Source organism: Triticum aestivum, chromosome 4B (genome assembly GCF_018294505.1).
Source record: "Triticum aestivum cultivar Chinese Spring chromosome 4B, IWGSC CS RefSeq v2.1, whole genome shotgun sequence".
NCBI classification, from domain to species: Eukaryota; Viridiplantae; Streptophyta; class Magnoliopsida; order Poales; family Poaceae; genus Triticum; species Triticum aestivum.
In genome coordinates, this window is record NC_057804.1 from 359,960,393 (window position 1) to 359,965,589 (window position 5,197).

Sequence of the window (5,197 nt, forward strand, 5' to 3'; positions counted from 1 at the left end):
CACGGTTGTGGAGTTATTATATGCATGAACCAGGAGGGTTTTTCTGCAAAACTGTAAGTCCTCGGATAAATAGAAAAATTCGCAGAACGGGAAAAAAACATAATGGGCTGAAACTACACAAAACATGGGCTAAACAGAGGAGGGGATGTGGGCGCTCACCCATGGGCCAAGCCCAAGATGGCGAGGAGGGAGGCTGAGGCTGGCTGGCTTCGGCTGGGCCTTGCAGCCACGACACCCCACGCGGGCGAGCAGAGGAGGCTCGCGCGGGTGACGTGACCGGGTCCATGCTGGATGTGGACGAGCGAAAGGAGGTCAACGCAGGGAAACAGCAGCGCGATGCAGGGCTTGGTGACCGTGGGCACACGAGAGGGAGACGACAATGATGGGGAGTCCGGCATGGCGCGGGTTTCTCGGCGAAGAAGCTTGCCGGCATGCGAGTTTTCGAGTTGGAGAGGCTCCATGGCTGCTGCTTGGGGTTCCTGGTCAGAGAGAAGTGAGCAACGAGAAGCACGAGGAGGAAGGGAAAGATAGGGGAGGAGAGGAGCAGGACAAGGCTGGTCCTGGTCGTAGCCGCCGATGGCCGGGTCGCCGGAGGGCACGACCTGCAGGTTTGGCGAGGGACTTGGCGCAGGCAGGGGAGACATGCGGTCGCATATCCGTCCTAGGGAGCCAATCTTACCAGAGGCAAGGCATGGAACGAGGCAGTGATGGAGCTTCAGGTTCGGGCGGCCATGGCGGGGAGGTGCTTCGACAAGGCAGGGGATGGCCGGAGGTCGGGGATGGACTGGTCCATCCGTTTCCCAGTCGGATCCGGCAAAGGCTTGAGGTCTAGGAGCCATGGCATCAACGCATCAACGGGAGCTCCTGGGGTCATCCATGGCAGAGAGGGAGAGAGGTTAGAGAGGAATAAACACGGCAGGGTGAGAGAGAGGTGTACAGAGAGGATCGAAGTGACCTGGTCGGGGAGGTGGCTGGGAGGCGAGGGGAGCTAAGTTATGCAATCTCACACTTATATACAGATATAGCGAAGAGAGAGAGCAGGGAGATCGTGTGAGAGTACAACGACATGGCCGGTAATCCGTTGGAGCTCCTGGCAACACGGTCGTGGAGTTAGCCAGCTGAGGAACATGGCGTAGTGGCATTCCACCCCCCCCCCCATAGTCGAAACGTGGGGTTCGTCGACGTTGAGACTGGACCAGAAGTCGAGGAACACCAGCATTGGTAAGCCCTTGTGAAGATGTCGGCGAACTGCGAGCTCGTGGGGACGTGGAGGACGCGTATCTCCCCCAGCGTGATATGCTCACGCACGAAGTGAAGATCAATCTCAATGTGCTTTGTGCGTTGGTGTTGCACTGGGTTGTTCGACATCTACACGGCGCTGATGTTGTCGCAGTAGACCACGGTAGCACGTAACGGTGGTTGATGTAGTTCGCCAAGGAGTCGGTGCAACCACACCGACTCGGCGACGGCGTTGGCGACGGCCCAGTACTCGGCCTCGGCACTGGATCGTGAGACGTTGTTTTGCCGCTTCGACGACCATGTAAGGAGGTTGGAGCCGACGTACACACAGTAGCCCGAGGTGGACTTCCGTGTGTCGGGGCAGCCGGCCCAATCAGCGTCGGAGTAGGCGACGAGCTCGGTGGTGGTGTCGTGGTGAATCCGAATCCCAAGAAGCACCATACCACGCAAGTACCGGAGCACGCATTTCACGAGCTGGAAGTGGCAGTCCCTGGGTGCCTGCATGAACATACAACACTGTTGGACGGTGTAGGAGAGGTCAGGGCGCGTCAGCGTGATGTACTAGAGGGCACCGGCCAAGCTGCGGTAGAGAGACGGGTCGTGGAAGAGCGGCCCGGTGTCGACGGAGAGCTTGTCCAACGTGTCGACCGGAGCGGAGAGAGGCTTGCAATTGAGCATGCCCGCACGGTCGAGGATCTCCAACGTGTACTGTTCCTGGGAGAGGAACAATCCGCGCGCCATGGTGGTGACGTTAATGCCGAGGAAGTGGTGGAGCGTGCCGAGGTCAGTCACCGAGAACTCATGATGGAGTGCCTGAATGACTGAGTCGAGGACGACAGGAGAGTCTGCATTGAGGATGATGTCGTCGACGTAGAGCAGCAGGTGTGCCAGGTGCTGTCCGCTGCAGAGGACGAACAATGACGAATCTGCCTGCGATGCGACGAAGCCGAGCGTGCGCAGGTAGGAGGTGAACCAAGTGAACCACACCCTCAGTGCCTGCTTGAGACCGTACAAGGAACGGTTCAGCCGGCACACATGTGATGGGGATGCAGCGTCGACGAAGCCGGATGGCTGGTGGCTGTAGACCGTCTCCGTAAGATGCCCATAGAGGAAGGCATTCTTGACGTCCAGCTGATGCATGGGCCACGACTTGCTGGCGGCAATTTTGAGTACCGTCCGAATGGTGGCCGGCTTGACGACGGGGCTGAACATCTCAGCGTAGTCGACGCCGCCCTACTGGGTGAAGCCGCGAAGCACCCACCGCGCTTTGTAGCGCGAGAGAGTCCCATCGGGGTGGAACTTGTGCCGAAAGATCCACTTGCCTGTCATGACGTTCGCACCTGCAGGACGAGATACTAAACACCAAGTATTATTCCGCATCAGTGCGTTGTATTACTCAAGCATCGCGGCGTGCCAGTTATGGTCCTGGAGGGCTACACGATAAGAGGAGGGAACGGGACTGATGCCTGAGGTGGTGATATGAAGTGTCTTAGGCTGGGCGAATCCGGACTTGCTACGAGTACGCATGCAGTGCTGATTGGCTGGTGGAGCGACTGGAACAGCGCAGGGCGGGAGAGACGACACAGGTGGCACGGCGGGAGTGGATGCATGGGTGCAATTGGGTGCATGCGCGGCATCGCGGGACGGAGAGACCGGTGGACCAGGGGAGGCGCGGCGGGACGTGCATGCGCCAGATGATCCTGTCGTCTTGGTGGGGATGGGGTGTGGTGGCGGGCCCGGGCATGGCGTGGGAGGAGTGGATGGTGAGGCGGGGCCAGCGGCCGATCCGAGGCGTGCAGGTGGGATGGGAGGGTCAGGTGTAGGTGGGGGCGGCGATCCCGGGGTGAATCTGCGAGGTGACGGGTACGAGGTAGGTGGCACACGGGTTTCTAGGAGGGATTGGATCCCGGGATTTTCTGCGGCAGCTGAGAGTGGTGTGTGGCATGCAGACTGTAGAGGGAGATAGGGAAAGACTTGTTCGTCAAAGGTAACATGCCTGGACATAACAACTTTGTGGTAATAAAGATCAAGGCATCGATAGCCTTTGTGCTCCAGGGGGTACCCAAGAAAAACACAGCGGGATGAGCGGGGCGCAAGTTTGTGCGGCGCGGTTGCAACAGTGTTGGGAAAACAAAGGCAGCCGAACACACGCATGTGGTAGTAGGTGGGATGGTGTCCTAGAAGCTGGTAGTACGGCATGCAAAGTTGATGGCAGAGCAAGGTCGCCGGTTGAGGATGTAGGTGGCCGTGTGAAGTGCTTCGACCCAGAACGGGGGTGGTAGTTTGGCATGGATGAGGAGGACGCGTAGTATATTGTTGGTAGTCCGGATGAGGCGCTCGGCCTTCCCGTTTTGCAGCGAAGTGTGAGGGCAGGAAAGGCGAAATGAAGCCCCGTGACGAGAGAACAAGTCACGCAACGAAGAGGTGAGAAATTCACCGCCGTTGTCACATTGCATGCACTGTATGGGAACATGCAATTGTGTAAGGACATAAGAGAAGAAGCGGGAAATAGTGTTGGCAGTGTCAAATTTGTTGTGTAATGGGAACGTCCACGAGTAGTGCGTATAATCATCTAGAATAACGAGATACTACTGGAACCCGGAGAAGCTAAGAACAGGGGACATCCATAAATCACAATGAACTAGTTGAAAGGGCGCACTAGTTTTTGATATAGAAAGGGAAAAGGGCAGCCGGGGCTGCTTGCCTAATTTACATGAGGAGCAAACAATGGTGCTAGGCAAGTCTTTATTCCATGAGGGAAGTAAATCACGAGCTAAAGCAGAAACGGATTTATTGCTAGCATGTCCCAAACGTTGATGGCAGAGGTCGCCAGTGACGACAGAGAGAGCTTCTTGGACGTCGGAGTTGGTGAAGAATTGGTGGAGCTCCCTGTGGCTATTGGATCTCAGAATTATTCTCCCCGTTTCTAGATCCTTCACGGAAAAACCGAACGGATCAAATTCAATAGAAACAAAGTTTACTTGTGTAAAACGGTGCACAGAGGTTAAATTCTTGATAATAGTAGGGGAAAATAGAACGTCATTGAGAGAAAATTGGAGAGAGATGTGGAGCCGATGGCAGTAATAGGAATGCGCGAGCCGTCGCCTAGGAGGATGCCTGAGGAATGACGCATAGAGGGGGAACCATACGATGTGAGAGAGCTCGTCTTACCAGCGACGTGTGATGTAGCACCCTTGTCGAGGAACCAGTCCGGCGCGCCGCCGGCCTGCTGGTGCTGCACGGAGAGGTTCTGAAGCGCGGCGTATAGCTGGTTGTACTGCTCCAAAGACGGCCTGTTGGAGGAAGCCGCGGTTGCCATCGGGTAGGCCTAATGAGGTGGCGGCGGGCACGGGCCTAGAACGCTTGCAGCGTTTGGCGCGGCCCACAGTGCGCGAGACTGGGGAAGACCCGGAAGTAGCGCCCCGTATGGAGCGAAGTAACCGGTGGGCAGCGATGAGGACGAGCCGAAACCGGAAGGAGCAACACCGCGGCCGTAGGAGGGGCCGCCAGGAGTTTGGGCGCCGCAGTCGCGGTCGCGCCCACGCGCACGCCTGCACCCTCCGCGGTAGCGATCACCAGGCTACGGCGTGGCCGGCCCCTTGCCCCGATCGGTGGAGGCGCGATTAGGAGTGTGGTCGGAGGAGGAGCCGCCTGGGCTGTGGCTGATGGCGAGTGCGGTGGCTGTGGCTTTAGGCCGGCCGTCTAGGCGCGCCCGCTCGTTCGCCGAGATCTCCTCCACGAGCAGCCTCGAGTGCGCCTGCACGAAAGTTGGCAACGGCAATTGCATCAGCAACAGGGTAGCCATGACGTGAAACTTACGGTTGAGACCTTGGATGAGCTGAAGCGTGAGGGACTGGTCGGTGACGCGCTCGTCGACGTCCTCAAGGGCAACCGCGATGGACTTGAGACGCCTGCTGTATTCAGCGACGGAGTGGTCGCCTTGGACAAAGTTGCAGAA